General features: G+C 39.3%; 1 long non-coding RNA gene across 2 annotated transcripts in view; it reads left to right on the top strand.

Moving 5' to 3' along the window:
* Nucleotides 1-5702: 5702 nt before the first annotated feature.
* Nucleotides 5703-22171, top strand: part of LOC136792421 (uncharacterized) — a 168452-nt gene continuing 151983 nt past the window's right edge. For both annotated transcript variants that reach the window (XR_010836196.1, XR_010836197.1), the window contains exon 1: nucleotides 5703-5778. This is a non-coding gene — a long non-coding RNA (uncharacterized lncRNA). The remainder of the gene's footprint in view (nucleotides 5779-22171) is intronic.

The raw sequence follows: 22171 nt of genomic DNA on the forward strand, positions 1-22171 counted from the left end.
TTTCTCATGAAGATTTTTATTTTACAGAGTAGGTCCCAGTTCCATGTTGGAAAGAAAGTGAAATCCATCCTTAATTCATCTATTTCATACCCAACTGAATATCATGAGTGGTATCTGGAAACTGCTTGACTTTTTCTTCCTGTAAATTATCTATAAAAAAGATTAGTATTAAAAAAGACAATAGGTTCCAAGTCTTGATTCACATTTTCCTGTGAAAGTTAGACTATAAACCATCTTATCTAAAGTTTTCAGTTTAGAGATATGCTTGACGTGAGAAATGAAAAATTATAATATCCTGAAGATCTCTGTGTTCATGGGCAAGTTTGCCCAAGTCTTATGTGGAGCACAGAGAAAATGATGTTTTTTTTATGTTAAATTCATGAAGCAGAAAGGGAGAATCTATGGAATGCTCTTGTGTCCAGTATTCACAGTATGCATATTAACTAAGAACAAAAGGAAATTATAACAGAAATTGATTTAAAGATGTAATACTGGGGAGATTATTCTAATTTGACAAAGTTAATATGTTCAGCAGTGCAATGACTACCCATGCAGACCTCCTAATTGGATTTTTGTCTTTATAGAACTTGCACTTTTTTACAAATGAAATGGAGCATTGCCCAGATAAATATCACTTAACTTGGAGCAGGTACCTCTGGGCTCGTAACTCATATAAATTTGGACTTTGACTATTGAACCAGGGGCTCAATGTATGTACCTTTAAGTTATTACTCTATCATAACTCTTGTAAAATAAAGGATGGGATGCTATAATATTCTTCTGTCCTCAAGTATTAGAGATAAAAAATTTTAATGGGCACTATAGTAATAGGCATTATAAATTATGAAATATTTCATTAAAGAAAATAGCTTAACTGTTATCGCTAGTATTGCCAGTATCATAACTGTTCAGAATAATGCTATACAATTTAAAAATAACCAGTAATAAAGTGATCTCTTCAGAGTATTACCTTACAGGGTAAAATGAATGAACATTACTTTATCAAACACTGAGACGTAGAACTAACAAATTGTCTTTATTGAGGCAGCGTGTTTTAACAAAAGTGATCTCAGAAATGAGAAAAAACAGAAAAATACATCAACTATATATAATTAAGTAACTGGGAGACAAATTTCTTTACTTAAATATCTGAAGTGAAAAAAAGGATGAAAACCTGAGTATACTTGTTCTAGTCAGCAGTACAAAGAGTCAGGATAAAGAAATCTGAGAAATAGCAAATCAACATGAGTCTGAACAATTTCTCCTTTGGCTTGAGTCCTGGTACCTGGAAATAGGCAGACACGGACAGAATACACTTCTCTTGATTTCAGTTCCCTTAACATTCTATTAAAATGCTATTCTTGGTAAGCTTTCCTCACTATGGGCAGAACAATGCCCTCTGATCTAAAGAGGTGTGCTTGGAAGGCATGATGGATTTACCTCCCGCTCGGGGCTGAGGAGTGAGTGCCCACCTAGCCCCTGCATAAGGCACACAACAGGCTCTGCACGACCTGAGAGACCCCAGGCATCTGGGCGGTAACCCCTCCGCGGTCCAGCATCCTGGGTATGCAATGAAGCATGCGGAGATGCAGCTGGACTTATGGAACTGAGGCCCAGGACACAGACCGTATGGAGACAGGAAGGATGAGTTTGTTTTTCTTGGGGGGTAGCTGATACTGTCGGGGGCGGGGTTGGCGAGCTAGCTCTGCAGGGCGCAAAGGCGTCGAATGAGAAAGGTAGAGGGTCAAGAGGGGACTGGAGCTGCAGGACAGTTAGAGAGCATGCTTTACAAAACGGGGAAGAGGTCTAGTTTTAAGCAGGATGCTCCAGTCACAGTGTCAAACGATGCAGGAAGATGAGCATTAAAAGAACTGTGGATGTGTCAGGTAGGAGTTAACAGGTGACCTTAGCAGGTGCAGTCTGGGTGAACCACGAGTGTGGAGGCCGGATTCCCACTCTCTGAGGTGAGTTCGAGCAGGGACGTGGTGAAAAGCCAGCTTTGTCTCTGCTGGCATCGATTTCTGCTGTTATTTCCACCGCAGAAATGGCGGGAGGAGGAACAGAATAGCTTAGTGACACAGTTCTCAGCGTTGCAGTCACCTTCAGAAGGGTTTATTTAAAATTTTTTAAATAGTAATTAAGGCCAAACCAGTTAAATCTGAATCTCTGGGGATGGGACCTAGATATTGATATTTTAAATAGCACTCCAGGTGATTTTAATGTTCAGCTAAAATTGACAACCAGTGGCTTCATTAATAAGAATATGGGTTCTAGAATCAGCATTAGTTTAAATGTCAGCCTCACTAAATGTGGGAACTTCAGTCTCCTTAGAGAACTGGGAATAGCAATAGTGTCTTCCTCATTGGAGTATAAGAAGGGTGCAGTGACATGCGGTACTATTACTGGCTGTTGTTGTATCATTAACACACACAGCTGACCTCGCTGGTTCCTCTGGCCCTCTGGGACAGCTCTCTCCCTCTCCACGGTATTTACGTCATCTAGTGTAGCGCAGCCAGGCTGCTGAGCACTTGAACACAAGAACAGCCGCGGAGGGTGGCACAGCATCTTCTTCCCGACTCTGAAGTCCTTGCTGTTGTGGCTGGAACCGGCCAGGGGGCTGGAGGTTGGGTGTCCTTCTGGGGGCCGGGCCAGGACCCGAACTACTTCTGTGACCTCCTGTAGAGCCCAGTCCAGAGCAGATGTGTGCTTGCCTAAGCGATGGAGTGACTGACCAATGCGCAAAATATAGGCTCTTCTCTTTATGCGAGAGACAGAGAGAAAGTACAGCCCTTGGCGACCACATAATAACCAAGACGCGAGGAGAGGCAGGCTCTCCTATTCTTTGCACGCATCGACTCAGCAACCCTGCTCCTGCTTACGTCTGGTCATTGGCTCTCGCCCCAGTGTTAGCTGGGTCAAAGTCTTTTTACTTTGTTCTTGTTCTTGCTGGAGTTTTACATATGCATCTTGGGCCTTTTGTCTCCAGCGCCAATCATAGAAATTTATGATTCCCGCAAAGAACTTGATAGGATCTCAAGCCACTGTTCATTTTCTACAGTGCATTAAGGTCACCTGTGGTCCCACCGTATGTGCTGGGAGACCATAAATACTATACTCTTTGCCATGGCAGCGTGTGGATAGGCATTTGGAAACGTTCGCCGGATGATGGTACCCGCACAGCCCCTGGTTTCTTTCCTGGCTTCCTACTCTTGGGTCTTACCTTGGCTGCCACTGTCAAAGCAAAACTTGTCCTGGAGCAAGTGAAACAGGCAAGGAAGATTTTATTCAAGGCTATTTCAGCCTGGCAGAGACTCAGTCTGAACTAATTTCTGCTGAAACAAAAGGCAGGAGGTTTTTTTCCTTTTTTTAAAAAAAATTTTATTTAGATTGAGATATTTGGCACTCATTTTCTCTTTTTTTTGTTGAAGTAGTTGATTTACAATGTTGTATTAGTTTCTGGTGTACAGCAAAGTCATTCAGTTATACATATATATATATCCGTATTCACTGTTTTTCCGATTCTTTTTCTTTATAGGTTATTACAAATTATTGAGGATAGTTCTCTCTGCTATACAGTAGGTCCTTGTTGATTATCTATTTTATATAAAGTAGTGTGTATATGTTAATCCCAAACTCCTAACTTATCCCCCTACCCCTTATCCCCTGGTAACATTAAGGTTTTATTCTACATCTGTGACTCTACTTGCTTCTGTTTTGTAAATAAGTTCATTTGTTTGTTTGTTTGTTTTTTTAGATTCCACATATAAGTGATATCATAGGAGTGTTTTTTTAAAAATAGTTTTATTTATTTATGGTTGCGTTGGGTCTTCGTTGCTGCGCACGGGCTTTCTCTAGTTGCGGCGAGCGGGGTTACTCTTCGTTGCGGTGCGTGGGCTTCTCATTGTGGTGGCTTCTCTTGTTGCGGAGCACGGGCTCTAGGCGCGTGGGCTTCAGTAGGTGTCGCTCCCAGGCTCTAGAGCACAGACTCAGTAATTGTGGCGCACAGGCTTAGTTGCTCCGCGGCATGTGGGATCTTCCCCAATCAGGGCTCGAACCTGTGTCCCCTGCATTGGCAGGCCGATTCGCAACCACTGAGCCACCAGGGAAGCCCCATAGGAGTGTTTTTTAAGTGCCAGGTGAGCTGGTAGAAAAGCACTGGCAGATGTTAGGGGGGAGATTGAGTAACGGGGTGTGTGTAACATTGAGTTATTCCTGAGTTTGCAAGTGTTCGTCTCTGTGACTATGGCATCTGCGTTTGCTAATTGGTGCCCATCAAGTCAGGCTCCTATTCTCCCATAGAGACTGGGAAATCAGTCAGGGCTCTTTCTTAATGAGTACATTTCAAAGGGGTGACTCCCAGGTCATTTACTACCTACGTTCTGAGGTAGTAAACCTGGGGAGAGGTTGAGAGGAGATTTACATCTCAAAGGGGCAGAGAAAGAATTTAGGACTACAAGTTTTCTAAAATAAATGCTCTCAGAAAAGGAGGTCAAGGCTTAGAGTCAGGAAGACGCCTGCTCTAAAGTTCCAAGCTGAGGGGAACGTGAAGGCTGTCTTGGTCACCGTGTTTGAATTTTCTTTGGTTTAATCTTTTTCTTAAGATCAGTTCCTCTAGACTCTCTTGATTCTGGTTTTAGTTCTGGTTTAAGTCAAAATTTTATTGTACTAATACATTTTTTTAATCTTTGAAAAATTGTATTAATTGGGAAAATACATAAATTTAAAATCACATACACACACAATCTTTAGATTTGGAAGCAATCTTAAAATTAATCTTGTAACAGGTTGACTCCATATTGCATCTGTTTCTTTGACTTTAGCCTTTGCTTTTTGTTGCTTTTGTTATTATAATCACACCTAATTCCCTGCCTCAGAGAACCCTGCCGAGGAGGAGATAAAAGAAACTGACATCCAAACCCCGATAAGATGGTGTATCGGAGACACTAGTCTGCCATCTTCTCAATCTGCTGGCTTTCCGAATAAAGTCGTATTCCTTGAGTCAACACCTCGTCTGCGATTCATTGGCCTGTCTTGTGGTGAGAGGAGCGAGCTTGGACTCAGTAACAATCTAACATAATCCTATGTCAGATATTTGAGTCTCCTTGATAGCATTCTGCCCCAGTTTAATTATCTCTAGGGAAGATAAGTATCAGATAATTCTTCCTTTCTTTGGCCGTGTCCTCACCCTCAAAGATAAAAATGTGCAAATGTAACTCTCACTCACCAGAGAGTCCCTGTAGTAAATATACACATGGTTGAACTTTGGCCTTCCCTTCCCGGTCTTCTCATCTTTGGTTTGGATAGCCACTGTTGTGTTTACGAGGTTGGTTCAAGGCAGCTCATTACCCTGGTTGTTTTTTTCAACATTAAGATGCAGCACTCAGCAATGAATGCAAAATTTCCGAATGACCCATTCAGAGTAGGAAATGATCACCCCATTTCCTTTGGACACTTTAATTCCATTAATGGAGACAGAGATCAAAATCATTTTTGGTAACTTTTCACATGTACTTTCTTACTACATATTTGAAACGTAAGTGCTGGACTTTACTTAGACTCTTATTGAATATATTGTGTTGGATTTGGTCCACCACTGTAGCTTGTCAAGACCATTGGAATACTGGTTGTATCCTACATTTTCTTAGCTAGTTTTTCCATTTTCATGTAATCTGCTACACTGATGAAGGTTACTTCTGCTTCATCAGCAGAGTCTGAGAAGAGCCATTGCCCAGCACTTAACAGTGAGCCTGTGCTCAGAGGACTTGGTCATTCAAAGAGGTAAACATTCACCTCCTCCTTCCCAATCTTGCTTCCTAAGACACCTAAGGTGCTCTTCAACAAGTCTTTATTACTTTCTGATTATTCTCATAAACTTAGTTTTTAAAAGGCAAAAGATTTTAAAACAATTATAGTAGATTCTTTATTTCAGTTTGTTCTTCAACTCCCTCGTGGCATTTCTGGGCATTTATTCCAACCAAAACACATAGCTGGAATAGTATTTAAGAAAACCCATGCGATCTATCTGAAAAGCTTATAGTTTCTCTGGGAAAAAATTGCTAGAATTATTCTTGGAAAAAACCAAAACTGTCATTTTTATACTCACGAACAACCAAGAGACAGAAGGGCCGGGTGTGCTTTGCTTGATTTCTTTGTTAGAGTGATGTCTTCTCTGCTTTCAACTCAGTTAGGAAAACATTTCAAGACATGAGCCTTCTTTAATCCCTCCCATAATTAGTGTTCAAACATGAATTTTCATAACTGGGGTGTTTCTGAATTGGCATTCTATGGATTTATTTGGCAACAAAACAAAATTTTGGGATGATTTTTAAAATTTTTATTATGTAACATTCTCTGCACATGAAGACATGTAGCATATAAAGTATGATGCTAGTAATACAACAAACACTCACGCGCTCCATGTAAGAACAAGAACATCACCAAGGTCACTGTGGTTTTCCTTAGTGACCTTCCACTGCTTTTCCTTTTTGGAAGGTAATTTTCATCCTGAATTTTATGTTTACCATAAAATGCCTTTAAAGAATATTATTTATTTCCTTTAAAGAATATTATTTATTTCCTTTAAAGAATATTATTACCACATATGTAAGTATCCCTAAATAATAGATTAATTATGCTTGTTTGTATATTTTCATTTTCAAAAAATGAGGTAAACATCAGAAAAGCTTAGGTACCCATGGTGGCCAAAACAGAGATTTTCATGGCAAATTCCTTTAAGCAAATGAGCCGACTGCACCCTGACGGTCTGCTTCTGTTTGGATCCACCATCCGTTAAGAAGATGCTTCTGAAAACTACATATGGACCATATATCCTATACTCCCCATTTGCCAAAGTACTTGTTTACTTTTGCTGTTTGAAAAGCTACATGCAGTATATGCAATAATTTTGCTGGTGTTAATAGCATATTAGAAAATAAAAACATATTAAATTCAAATTTTGACATAACAATGACTTTGACCATTCTACCTGAAGGAATAGTCAAGTGCTTTCACAAGTGAAATAATTATGCTGTTTAATTTATAACATGATTAAGTTGACTGCAAGTATAAGTGCTAAATTTCAGGTACCGAGACTATGGTTAGTTGAGGGTCTTTCATCTGGATCGTGTAAAGCTCTGTGGTCCTTTTTACAGGGTCTTTATTCTCCTTGATCACCTATTGGCTGCTCGCGTATTTATTGGTTCACCTCCCTCCCACTTGAATTTTGCCCTCTCTCAACATCTGTCTTTCCTTAACCCACACTTGTTTGGCATCTGTCTTCACGTCATGTCATGTCTGTCTCTACAAGTCTCTCACTCTTGCTTTGTCCAAGATACAGAATGAATTTAAATTCTGGGTGATTGGAGTGCAGATTGAAACCATCTGAAGGGACTCTGGCCAGATCTAAAATAAGTTGTTTGATCACAGGGAGAGAGATGTAAAAACTTCAAGGGTAGGGTGGCAGATATGAAGATAGACAGGAGAAAGTGAGATGTGGATATGGATGGGGGTAAAATTTTAGTACAAGATGAAAAATAGAAAGAAAATTAATTTTAAAGGAAATCTACACTAACAATTTTCATTGTTCTGGACAATTAAAACTCAAGTTTAGTTTTCTTATTTTATCATGGGCTGTTTGCTGGGGCTTCCTCATAAATCACCAGGTTGTTTCAATAGAGTGCGGGAGTCCAGCTCCTGCAGGTCCAGGAATACCCGAAGGATGGACAGCGTCGGCGAGGGGACGTTAAATAAATCAATAACACTGTGTATGTGCAAGCATGGTCTCTCTCTCTTTATTTTCTCACAGTCAGATTTATATACCCTAAGTGATTACATCATCAGGTGTTTAACTAAAACCTCAGAAGATATTTATAATAGATTGTACCTAATATTTCTAGATGTACTTTTAAAGTAATTCTAAAGGTTCTCAAAGCATCATTGTTTTTTCTTAGAGTAGGTTCAATCCGTACTAATAACAAAGCCAAGCTAATATGTAACAAGCCATTAAAAGAAACTATGGAGGAGGAAGTTTCCTGAACTTTCCTATGTGTCCCAGAGGTCCGCATGGACAAGTTTTAACAATGTACCCCCTAAATCATCTACAATAAATTTCACAATTTAATCTATCACTGTGTTCCTCTGGGCAAGAAGCCTTGTCTGAATGGACGAGTCAACAATTCCAGTGTTGGCAGTTGACTCTGTATGATTAATTTATCCTTATACCAGAACCAACAATACCCATAGTCATTTATTACTCCCATGTAGGGCCATTGTTTTTTTATTATTGGTGTTTTCCATAGAAATAACCCTACATTTCCAGGTTGTTTGTTTTTTCTCCCACCAGCCAGGGGCTGTTGTTAAAAAGTCCCAATTCGTAGGTTTTGGTTTGGGAAGGGGAAGAGGATGTTTTACACGGTTAAGCTTGGGACGGGGGGCAAATCCCCCATGTACTTTTTCAAGGCAGAAGCACAAAATTACAAAGCAGATCAGAAGAGATGTAGTCAGCTTCCTGGGCGCAGCACTGCCCTGCAGCGATGTCTTGGTGTTGTTCCATGACCCTGTCATGGCAGAGGCTCCAGGTTGGCTTCCAACAATAGAGCTTGCATCTAGCTTGTAATACAATTAATTGGCGATTCAGTTTGTATTATCCTTCTGCAATCTATGCACTCAAGGCATCCCTTTAAGTAGACAATAAATTCTTTTTGACAGGATAAGACTCTGGCACTAGGCACTTAGTCAAAATTAATCTCTTGGATGTTAAATAAACATCCAGGAAAGGTGATCCCTGAGGCAGTGAAGAATAAAGCAAAGGGATGGGTGGGAGATCTGTCACTGAAATCTCACTGTTGGCTGCCAGGGTTCCCACCCTCTTACACTGAACTGAATTCTACGTGGTCTTTCAGGCTCAGCTTTGAGACCTTTTTTTAATTTTATTTTTAAAAATTTATTCGTTTTTATTTTTTATTGGCGTATAGTTGATTTACAATGTTGTGTTAGTTTCTGCTGTACAGCAAAGTGTATCAGTTGTACATATACATATATCCACTCTTTTTTAGATTCTTTTCCCATATAGGTCATTAGAGAGTATTGAGTAGAATTCCCTGTGCTATACAGTAGGTTCTTACTTAGTTATCTATTTTGTACACAGTAGTATGTTTATGTCAATCCCAATCTTCCCATTTATTCCTCCCCTGCTTTACCCCCTGGTAACCATATGTTTGTTTTCTACATCTGTGACTCTGTTCCTGCTTTGCAGGTAAGTCCATTGATAGATGAATGGATAAAGATGAGGTAGTACATATATACAATGGAATATTACTCAGCCATAGAAAGTAAATCATGCCATTTGCAGCAACATGGATGGACCTAGAGATGATCATATTAAGTGAAGTAAGTCAGACAGAGAAAGACAAATACCATATGATATTGCTTATATGTGGAATCTTAAAAAAAAGAGTACAAATGAAATTGTTTACAAAGCTTTGAGTTCTTTTATGCAGGAAGCACATTAGAGCCAAGAAGTAACATATAGCTGTGACGGGTCTGATCCCAGGGGGAAGCTTCCGTGTCATTGATTTTGCTGGGAATCTGAGCAGAATTAGGACTCCCAGAAAAACATACAGTTTATACTTCTGTGACAAAGGGACATTTTCAAGTGTGGCTACCACTGTCCTCTACTCTCTCTAGCCAGAGAAACTCTGGTTCACTGGGATGGAGAGTGGCTGCCCTGGGCCTGGGGTCCTGGAAGATCTCCCGACACAGAGCCGGGAATCTTCTGGATAGGAGGAAAACTGATGGCCAGAGGAAGCCCCCAAAGCTGGTGCTTCTCCAATTTTCATGTGCTTACGACTCCCCTGGGGATCTTGGTAAAATGCAGATTCCAGAGCTACTGATAGATTGAGTCGGGGGGTGGGAGGGCACCGAGAAGCTGCCTTTCCAGCAAGCTCCCAGGTGTCCCTGCTCTGTTATTTTGCGGTCTAGACTTTGAATGGAACAGCCCTAAGAAGTCCCTGTACCACGATTAATTCCATCAGGAAACCAGAACGGCTTCAATGAATATTCACAACCAAAGAACAGGCCTCTGGAAGGCTGCCCACAGGCTGGAAAGGGACCCAGGGCACCTCTGTCCAGCCAGTAAGATCAGCAAAATTGACTCTGGAATTGTGTGGTTGATGACAGAGCAGATCACCTTTCCATCCAGGAACCAGTACCCTGAGCAAATAGATGAGCGATGTTTGTGACCCCAAATGGGAAACCCCAAGCACAGAACCTGGGTGATACCAATGGCAATGAATGAGGGCCACCCTGACTGTGCCAGCCATGGTGAGTGACCCTCTATTTGTCCGGGCATGCAGAGAACCCATCAGGGCAGAGAAGTGACCAAGACCCTGGCCTCTGATGGGGCAGCCTGGGTGCAGGACCTGCACTGTCATGTGTTAGCTGCGTCCCTTAAGAAGTTCCTTAGCCTTTCAGGCCCTCAGTATTTTCCATATGTAACTAGAGATATTAAAGTGCCTTCTTCCCGGGGTTGTTGTGAGACACATAAAAACACTTATCACCGTGCCTGGCATTTAAAAATGCTCAATAAAGTTTACTTATTATGCTTCCAGCAAGATAAATTTTGCCTTTGATGATACCTAGCGACTTTATCAGGATAAAGACTTTCTTATACACCTTATTGTGACAAATGAAAAATATTCACACAGGAGCTGAAGTTTTTTTTTTTTTTTTAATTTAGTTCACTTGATTGGAGTATGTAAATTACAGTAAGTCCCCTACATACAAACGAGTTCTATTCCCAGAGCGCATTCATAAGTCCAATTTGTTTGTAAGTCCAACAAAGTTAGCCTAGGTACCAAACTAGCACAATCGGCTAGATAGTACCGTACTATAATAGGTTTATAATGCTTTTCACGTAAGTAATACATAAAAAACAAACAAAAAATAAACATTTTTAATCTTACAGTACCTTGAAAAGTACAGTAGTACAGTACAACAGCTGGCATACAGGGGCTGGCATCGAGTGAACAGGCAAGAAGAGCTACTGACTGAGGAGGAGAGAAGGGGGGCGATGGTAGAGCTGAAGGATCATCAGCAATAGGAGACGGAGGGCAAGTTGCAATGTCACTCAGGCCTGACATGGATGGCACAGGTTCTGGTTCCTTGCTGGATTCAATTCTATCTACCCTTTTGAAAAAATGATCCAGTGATATCTGGGTAGCAGCTCTTTTTTTCTCGTCATAGATGACACGGTAGCACTGGATTGCATTCTGAACGGCTGCTGCAACCTTCGTGTACCATTCTATGTTCGGGTCCTGTGCCTCAAAAACTAACAGTGCCTCCTTAAATAAAGAAAATCCCCTGCCATTTCCTGCGTTGTGAATCACTTTGGTTCTTCATTTTCTTCTTCTTCCTCTTGTCTCTCTTAGTCCTTTCTGTGGGCCTCCAATTCCTGGTGCTTCTTAGCAGTACCAGCTACATCACCGCTGCTTTTACACTTCTTTCCGGACATCCTGGGCTTGAAATAAAGATACTGTACTAGTGTACAGTACAGTAAAGTACACAAAAGCACAACCATTTGTAGAGGATACAGGCATGTGACAATGTACACCAGATACATGAACTAACTTACATGATTGGACACGCCAGTGCATGTTTACATATTTGAAAGTTCGCAACTTGAAGGTTCACACGTAGGGGACTTACTGTATCTTGTTAAAATTAGTTTGCTGTTTTTGTGATAATAACCAGGCAGTAGCATAAAGCCATCCTAGACCATTTCCTCTAAATTAGCATTCTAACTTAGGGACAGTTTCATCTCACAGATTACCCAGTTTTAACAAAGTGAAAATATTTGTCACTTCTGATATCCTGACTCCTGGGAATCTTTGTTGGCAGGCCTGCACACGCATCAGCTGGACTCCGAGTTCTCTCGGAATATGTGCTGTGTTTATGCATAATTCATTCTGTTCTTTGCTCTCTGTTGTACACGATCTATTCCTATTGCTATGAGAATAGCGATTCAATGACAATAACCTCTTTACTTTGTTTCAGTCATTTCCACAGTTACTGTGGTGACGGGTTGATTCGAGCTTTGATGCTGATGAAAAGGAAAAGAGAAACTTTTTTCAATAGAGTGACTCTGTTCCGCTCAATTTGCTTTGCATCTCTTTGTGCCTCAAATTTAGCAAGTGAAACGTTTGTTCCCAGGGATGATCTGAAATACAGGGTTGGCTGTCACATGCATGATTGATTCTAAACATACGCCTGAGTCTTTCCTAAGAGATTGAACCCTAGGACAGCAAAACACACTGTAAAAAAGGCTTTCCTGTCATTGGCAGGTACACCGTCATGTCTGACTTAACCCTTGGATTGTAAACTAGCAGCGGCTGCAAGAGATCACAAACAAAACCAGTCTCTGAGTCTGTTTTCCACAAGTCTTGCCAGAAAAGGTATCTCTCCGAGCCATCCCTCCACTTCACCCTCTCTTGGTCCTTGACTCTTTCTGTCCCCCTCCTCCCAGGCATATTCACTTTCCTTGTGTCCATTTTTGCATCTGTCTGCCCCTCTCTGGTTTCTGTGGCTGAGCAGTGAGTCATGGAAACTACTCAAGACCCATGTCTCCCGGTTTATCCTCCAGCCATATCCTGTTATGTGTTTGTCTTTCAGCTGCCCTTGGAACAAGATGCCTTCTTCAGTGCTATTTCTCTTGTTTAAATTTTCTGTCTTTGAATTACCAACCACCACCCCCATTATAAAATATTTTCTTTAATTTCTTTTTTAAAAAGTAGTAATTTGGCTAAATGACAGTGTCTCTTTCCATTATGACCTGGGTAATGGTATAAGGTGCTAACTTTAATTAGTTCTAATTACTGCTTCAAACCCAAGTGGTTCTGTGATCATTCTCTCCCTCCAATAGCAGTGGGAAATAGTACAGATTTTCAGATTATATGTGCAAAAGTTTGATTTCCATTTCTCTTGACAATCCTGCTATTTTTCTGATTTGGGGGAGTCTAGCTATATCCAATTAGTGGGACTGATTTTCCAATAAGTTAAATTGAATGTCTCTGGAATATTGGCTAAGTGCCAGTTCAAATGTGACATGAGTTGGAAAACTGAATCTTGTGGGTCAAATCTGGCCTGACACCTGTTTTGTAAATAGTTTTATTGACACACAGCCATACTCGTCTGTTTATGTATTGTCTGTGACTGCTTTCACACTACAGAGACTATGCCCTGTAAAGCCTAAAATATTTGCTGTCTGACACTACAAGAAAATGTTTGTGCACTCGTGGACTACCCACACACACCAGGCCTGGAAAATGGCCCTGATTATGTCTCGAGGCAAAGTGTATCAGAATTTCAGCCTGATATCTGAAAATCTCTTTTCCCCCGATTTGTGAAAATCACATATTAACTCATAGAAAAGGCCAGATTATTTTCAGAGATACCACAAAGGTATTTTGCATACAAACAGGGTTGCCAGATAAAAGACACAGGACACTAAGTTAAATTTGAATTTCAGAAGAGCTACAAAGATTTTTTTGATATATGTATGTTCCAAATATTGCATGGGACATACACTAAAAATTTATTTTTCTGAAATTCAAATTTGACTGGACATCTTGTGCTTTTATTTGCTAAATCTGACAACCCCCTCTATAAAAGGATGAAAAGAAGGACAATGAAGGAATTTGAAGCAACGTCTACTTCACCGTGTGAAGTTTCTAGTTTATTAGCACCTTCTGATGCATTGTCTGGTCGCATTCCAGAGTTCTCCAATTTATATTCATGCTTTGAATTAATAATGAGAGACTTCATTCTTTACAGCCAGGTGTTTGGCACAGAGGTGGTCTGCTTTCCAACCCTGGAATCCATGCTGTTTCTTGGCAGTTTGAAAATTTCAATTGTCCATCAGATTTCAGGAGGGAGAGCACTTTTCAATACAAGATGAAGGGGAATTACACAGTAGGACTTCCTAGGTTTGATTTAATCACAGGAGGAGAGCAAAAAATAGAAAGTTTTACAAAACAAGTGGTTGGTAGAATTGGCAAGAGTCCAACTGGTCTAATACTGCTCTATCTGTAAGGAACAGTGTTAGGGATTTAACTGTAATTTGGAAACATTGGGCAATGCAGAATATTAACTGAGAGAAAGCAAAGTTAGTTAAACAGAAAAATAATATATTAAAATTTCTATATTAGAGGCAAGCTTCCGCTTAGGTGTGCCTTAGACTACTTAATGGACTCCTGGGAAGGCTTTCTCTAGTCGTGGCGAGTGGGGGCTACACTTCATCGCGGGTGCATGGGCTTCTCATTGCGGTGGCTTCTCATGTTGCGGAGCATGGGCTCTAGGCATGCAAGCTTCAGTAGTTGCAGCATGTGGCTTAGTAGTTGTGGCGCAGGGGCTTACTTGCTCTGTGGCATGTGTAGTCTCCCCAGACCAGGGCTCGAACCCGTGTCCCCTGCATTGACAGGTGGATTCTTAACCACTGCACCACCAGGGAAGTGCTTTGCTGAGCGATTATAAGTCAATAACCACACGATTTTGGTTCTCTATTTCTCATCTGAAGAAGCTACGTTAGAAGATTTTGAAGGTTCTTACCAGGTCTAAACCTTGACTTCTGTTACATGCCTATGCACATTAGATTAGATTGTGATGTCTACAGTATGTCCAAAATATCAAAATTATCAAATGTAAATGTGAACATGAGCCCCAAATTTGGGAAACATGACAGCATTGGGAGCTAGCCTCTATAGACGAGACTGATTCCCATCAAATTAGAACAGACCTGTTTAAATTAGATGGAACACTGGTTTAATATCTTAGCTTTGTCTACCTGTAGCACATGTTCACAAAATCTTTGTAAGTCTGAAATTCTATTCCTCTCTTTCTTTATAAATATTTTAGTTTCCTGGTGGTTCGTAAAAGTTTCAGAGAAAATTTTAATTAACAGTAACTTCCATTCTATGGTGCCCGGTTTGAAAGTAGGTACCATAGAAAGGAAATCTGTCTTCTGTGGGGTTTGTGATGTAGTAATCCGTCAGTTCGATAGAAAAAAATACACATGAGTGTATGGTAAAAGTTTCAGTGGAAATAACTGACTCGATATGCTTATTCAGAAATACTTATTTGGGATAATACAACTAGAATTGGGGAGATGCTGATGTGTGTTCTCCATGTTAAGTATTAAAAAAAAATACAGATCTAAGAGACCAAAAAGAGTATTGTAGGTATGCTAAGATTAACTTATATGTCTGCTAAAACACCATTTCTAAAAATTGATTTTAAATTTAAAACATGATAGATGAGGCTAAAATTGCCTCTGCCCACACCCTGATTCTTCTCCCTTCATCCCCACCCCTTTTGAGGTAAGTACCGCTGTTGTTTTTGTGTGGGTCCTTTCAGGGGATTTTCAATGCATTTTCTCAGAGATATGACTTTGCTGTTTTCTGTATGTGTTAATAAGCCCAGCCTCCTATGCTTGTCAGTGTTGGATGGGAAAACAATGCTGCTGCTGAAAGACCTTTTGCACTGGGCTTGATTATCAGATTGAAGATGGCTACACTGTGGGCTCGCCTCAGGGCAAGGAGTATGTGTGTGTGTGTGTGTGTGTGTGTGTGTGTGTGTGTGTGTGTGTGTGTGTGTGTGCGCGTGCATATGCTGTCATGTGTACACACACGCACATATAAATTTGGTTCACCAGCCACCCTGCACCTCGGTTTCCTTATCTGCAACCCAGAATGTGGTGATCCAGAACATCACTATGGTTCGTTCAGCTCTTGGTTTCTCTGGTCTCTTATTCCAAGTGCTAACATAGCTGAAGAGATGGCTATGTGACAGGACTTCTGTTCTTTCCCCATGGTGTTTAGTTATAGTTTCTGTTTATGGCATCTAATATTGTTTGCAGAAGTTGTATACATACTCATTTGCTCTAAGTAGATCCAACTCATTTCTGTTCCCACAGACCAGGAGGGAATGTTCAGTGATGTTGGTCATCCTTTAACAGCATCTCATGGTCATTTCCTCTGAGTTTTGTCCAACTCATTTAGAGTTAATCCCACTAAATTTACCCTCTCATAGTTGTTCTGGGTATCACTGTAATCCCTCATCACACCAAACCTAGGGAGCAATGCTGACAACTCACATGTGATATCCTGCAACCCCTTGTTTCAGAGCTGAAAATTAAGCTCAGCTTCTGTGAGTCTTTCTAAGATAGCTCACTTTCTCTTTCTTTCTCAAAACAGAAATTAGAAATTTGAAAAGATATACACACTGCTATGCTCACAGAATCACTACTTACAATGGCCAAGACATGGAAACAACCTAAATGTCCATCAACAGATGAACAGATAAAGATGTGGTATACATACAATGGAATACCACTCAGCCATAAAAAAAGAGTGAAATAATGCCATTTACAGCAACATGGATGGACCTAGAGATTATTATACTAAGTGAAGTAAGTCAGACAAAGACAAATATAATATGATATCACATACTTGGAATCTAAAAAAAATTATAAAAATGAACTTATTTACCAAACAAAAACAGACTCACAGACATAGAGGACAGATTTGTGGTAACCAAAGGGAAAGGTTGGGGGAGGGATAGAATAGGAGTTTGGGATTAAAATATACACACGACTATACATAAAACAGATAAACAACAAGGACCCACTGTATAGCACAGGGAACTATACTCAGTATCGTGTAATAATGTATAAGGGAAAATCATCTGAAAAAGAATATATAGATATAGATATATGTATATGCATCTGAATCACTTTGCTGTACACCTGAAACTAACACAACATTGGAAATCAACTATACTTAAATTTTAAAAATTGGGAAAAAATCCTTGCTACTTGTACTGAAGCATCAAAAAATATATATTTTTTCTTTACAATAGCAGATCTGGTTTATTATTATTATTATTATTGGGTTATAGTTGCTTTCCAATGTTGTGTTAGTTTCTGCTGTACGCCAAAGTGATCAGCTATATGTATACATATATCCCCTCCTTCTTGAACCTCCTAACCCCCCATCCCATGCATCTAGTCATCACAAAGCACCAAACTGAGCTCCCTGTGCTATACAGCAGGTTCCCAATAGCGATCTGTTTTACACATGGTAGTGTATATATGTCAATCCCAATCTCCCAATTCATGCCACCCCTCTTTTGCCACTGTGCCCATACATCCATTTTCTCCATCTGCATCTCTATTCCTGCCCTGCAAGTATGTTCATCTGTACCATTTTTCTAGCTTTCACATATATGCATTAATATATGATATTTGTTTTTCTCTTTATGACTTATTACACTCTGTATGACAGACTCTAGGTCCATTCACACCTCTACAAAGTACACAGTTTTGTTCCTTTTTATGGCTGAGTAATGTTCCATTGTATACATGTACTGAAACTTCTTTATTCATTCATCTGTTGATGGACATTTAGTTTGTTTCCATGACCTGGCTATTGTAAATAGTGCTGCAGTGAACATTGGGATACATGTGTCCTTTTGAATTATGGTTTTCTCAGGATATATGCCCAGTAGTGGGATTGCTGAGTCATATGGTAGTTCTATTTTTAGTTTTTTAAGGAACATCCATACTGTTCTCCATAGTGGCTGTATCAATTTACATTCCCACCAACAGTTCAAGAGGGTTCCGTTTTCTCCACACCCTCTCCAGCATTTATTGTTTGTAGATGGTTTGATGATGGCCATTCTAACTGGTGTGAGGTGATACCTCATTGTAGTTTTGATCTGCATTTCTCTAGTAATTAGTGACGTTGAGCAGATTTTCATGTGCCTCTTGGCCATCTGTATGTCTTCTTTGAAGAAATTTCTATTTAGGTCTTCTGCCCATTTTTTGATTGTGTTGCTTGTATTTTTGATATTTAGCTGCATGAGCTGTTTGCATATTTTGGAGATTAATCCCTTGCCCATTGCTTTGTTTGCAAATATTGTCTCCAATTCTGAGGGTTGTCTTTTTGTCTTGTTTATGGTTTCCTTTGCTGTGCAAAAGATTTTAAGTTTCATTAGGTCCCATTTTTAAATTTTTGTTTTTATTTCCATTTCTCTAGGAGGTGTGTCAAAAAGAATCTTGCTGTGATTTATGTCATAGAGTGTTCTGCCTATGTTTTCCTCTAAGAGTTTTATAGTGTCTGGCTTTACATTTAAGTCTTTAATCCATTTTTAGTTTATTCTTGTGTATGGTGTTAGGGAGTATTCTAATTTCATTCTTTTACATGTAGTTGTCCGGTTTTCCCAGCACCACTTACTGAAGAGGCTGTCTTTTCTCCATTTTATATTCTTACCTCCTTTTTTATAGATTAGGTGACCATAGGTATGTGGGTTTATCTCTGGGCTTTCTATCCTGTTTTATTGATCTATATTTCTGTTTTTGTACCGGTACCATACTGTATTGATTACTGTAGCTTTGTAGTATAGTCTGAAGTCAGGGAACCTGATTCCTTCAGCTCCATTTTTCTTTCTCAAGATTACTTTGGCTATTTGGGTTCTTTTGTGTTTGCATACAAATTGTAAAATTTTTGTTCTAAATCTGTGAAAGATGCCATTGTTAATTTGATAGAGATTGCATTAAATCCATAGATTGCTTTGGGTATTATAGTCATTTTCACAATATTGATTCTTCCAATCCAAGCTCATGGTATATTTCTCCATCTGTTTATGTCGTCTTTGATTTCTTTCAAGAGTGTCTTATAGTTTCTGTGTACAGGTTTTTACCTCATTGGGTAGGTTTATTCCTAGGTATTTTATTCTTTTTGCTGCAATGGTAAATGGGATTATTTCCTTAATTTCTCTTTCTGATCTTTCGTTGTTAGTATATAGGAATGCAAGAGAATGCTGTGCATTAATTTTGTATCCTGCAACTTTACCAAATTCACTGATTACCTCTAGTAGTTTTCTGGTGGCATCTTTAGGATGCATATGTATCATAGTATCATGTCATCTGCAAACAGTGACAGTTTTATTTCTTCTTTTCCAATTTCGATTCTTTTTATTTCTTTTCCTTTTCTGATTGCTGTGGCTAGAACTTCCAAAACTATGTTGAATAGTGGCAAGAGTGGACATCCTTGTCTTGTTACTGATCTTACAGGAAGTGCTTTCAGTTTTTCACCATTGAGAATGATGTTTGCTGTGGGTTTGTCATATATGGCCTTTATTATGTTGAAGTAGCTTCCCTCTATGCCCACTTTCTGGAGAGCTTTTATCATAAATGGGTATTGAATTTTGTCAAAAGTTTTTTCTGCATCTATTGAGGTGATTCTATGATTTTTATTTTTAATTTGTCAATATGGTATATCACATTGATTGATTTGCTTATATTGAAGAATCCCTGCATCCCTGGGATAAATCCCACTTGACAATTGTGTATGATCCTTTTAATGTGTTGCTGGATTCTGTTTGCTAGTATTTTGCTGAGGATTTTGGCATCTATGTTCGTCAGTGATATTGGTCTGTAATTTTCTTTTTTTGTGTGGTATCTTTGTCTGGCTTTGGTATCAGGGTGATGGTGGCCTCAAAGAATGAGTTCAGAAGTAGTCCTTCCTCTGCAAATTTTTGGAAGAGTTTGAGAAGGATGGGTGTTAGCTCTTCTCTAAATATGTGATAGATTCACCTGTGAAGCCATCTGCTCCTGGACTTTTGTTTGTTGGAAGACTTTTAATCACAGTTTCAATTTCATTACTTGTGATTGGTCTCTTCATATCTTGGAAGATTATACCTTTTGAAGAATTTGTCCATTTCCTCCAGGTTGTCCATTTTATTGGCATATAGTTTCTTGTAGTACTCCCTTATAATCCTTTGTATTTCTGCAGTATCATTTGTAATTTCTCCTTTTTCATTTCTGACTTTATTGATTTGAGTCTTCTCCCTTTTTATTTTTCTTGATGATTCTGGCTAAAGGTTTATCAATTTTGTTTATTTTCTCAAAGAACCAGTTTTTAGTTTTTTTGATCTTTGCTCTTGTTTTCTTCGTTTCTATTTCATTTATTTTTGCTCTGATCTTTATGGTTTCTTTCCTTCTACTAACTTTGGGTTTTGTTCGTTCTTCTTTCTCTAATTGCTTTAGGTGTAATGTTAGGTTGTTTATTTGAGATTTTTCTTGTTTCTTGAGGTAGGATTGAATTGCTATAAACTTCCCTCTTAGGACTGCTTTTGCTGCATTCCATAGGTTTTGTGTCATTGAGTTTTCATTGTCATTTGTTTCTATGTATTTTTTTATTTCCTCTTTGATTTCTTCAGTGATCTCTGCCTTCTATGATTATGTGAAAGTGAATTTGAATGAACTAATTTTCTTTCTCTATCAAATGGATGATCACAATATTATCTGGGTACTGGTGTTCCTTTATAAGCTCTGCATCCTGATCCTGAATCTGTGACGTTAGGATGTTGCTGCTGTTGTTGTTTCCTAATACTCTTGAAGTCTCCCTCCTCAGCCAGAGTTGCTGGTCCTCCTCACATCGAATGAAGCCTGGTGAAAACTAGAGTCCAGGCAGAGAGAAGAGACGGCTTTCTGCAAAGAGCTGAGCACAGGGGGACAGTGTTTTAAGAGCCTCTTTTTGTTTTCAATGCTGTAGGACAAATGCAAAACAAGCAAAAATAAACTTCTTGAAAACATATACAAACAAAACAAATGGAAAATACCTTTTGCAAAGTTGTAACCTCTTTGTAATTGTGTCTTTGTTACTAACCATCTTGAGCAGTTGAATAGCTAAATAATCTGAGGTTTTCAAAGTAGGCCTGAATAAAATTCCACCTTAAAAGTGGCATTCCTGTGTAACCACTGACAGTTGCCACTTGGTGAAGGTATCTTGTTTCTGATTTTACAGCTGTTGGTGTCTGGTTTGCTTCAGCCAGCTTCCTTCTCAGTCCCATTGTTATTGAAAGTAGGGATCCGGCTGCTCGCTGCTCTAAAGGCAATAAAGAGGCAAGGTTGGTGGAAAGGAAAGTTTGCTTTATTTTGGATGCTGGCAACCAGGGTTGGGGGCGGGGCAGACTCCTGTCCAAAGGCCAACTTCCCTCACTGAAAACCAGTGCTCAAGAGCTTTTATAGGCAGAGGGAGGGGGCCACATGCAGAAACAGCACAGGCAGCTCTGACAGTCATCTTGAAATTGGTCATCGGTGGCTTGGCCAGCATCATCTTGATTGTTTTAAGTACAGTTAGTTTTTATTTCCAGGGTTGATTTCTTCCCATTTCCTCGAGGCCAATTCTTGGAATTGTGGCAGCTTATGTCATGGCTACAGTCTGGTCATCATGTGGTTAACTTCTTCCTCCTGGTGGCAGTTTCAGTATCCATATGATAGCTCACAGGATGTGGCTCAGAATATTCTCTATAGCCTTTGAGGAGAACTAAAGGTCCTTGACTGGGCTTAATGACTAAAATATTATTATTTGGTCTTGTTGGACTGTTTCCCTTTATTTCTGTATTTTCTCACTTCTCTGATTAAATTTATCCTTTGGCTAAAATTTTTCCACAGACAAAAGTCAGGCAGAGGACATGGACAGCAAGGACCATAGGGTCCTGCTCTGTTCCACTGTCACCTGTGACTTCCAGTTAAAATTGCATCACACTCAGATGATTGGAAAGCAGTATAGACATGTGAGGAAGAGATTCAACTTCCGAGGTGTCAACACTCTTCAATAATTGCCAGAAAATCTCCAGCAGTAACACATTCAAAAACATCTAAAGAAATAGTTCAATTCCATGGGAATTTACTGTGTCCATCTTGGATTTAATTTGATATTAATTGTCATTCTTACAGTGTTACGTTAATACCACAAACATAATGTGGTATCCTTAGGGGTCATGAAATACATTGCTTTATATAGATGATTTGAGTCTCGCTCTAAAAATTTTGTCTTAATTAAACCAGTAATTCATTTAAGATTAAGAAAGACAATAAAAAGCATATTCTTTTATGCCTTCTTACAAGCCAACAATGCTTCTAGAAGTTTGTGATAATGTATAGAAGAAATATTTTTACGTAATTGTTTCAGATTTTACAGAAGTGAGTTTAAACACTTTCTAGAAAACTATCCAGTGCTGATCTTAGTTCTCAAGGATACAAAAAACCATGTTTATTTCTAAATTTTGTGCCCAGAAGCCAGAAACAAAACAAACAAAACAAAAACAAAAACCC

The sequence above is a fragment of the Kogia breviceps genome, chromosome 13, assembly GCF_026419965.1.
Source record: "Kogia breviceps isolate mKogBre1 chromosome 13, mKogBre1 haplotype 1, whole genome shotgun sequence".
NCBI lineage: Eukaryota > Metazoa > Chordata > Mammalia > Artiodactyla > Physeteridae > Kogia > Kogia breviceps.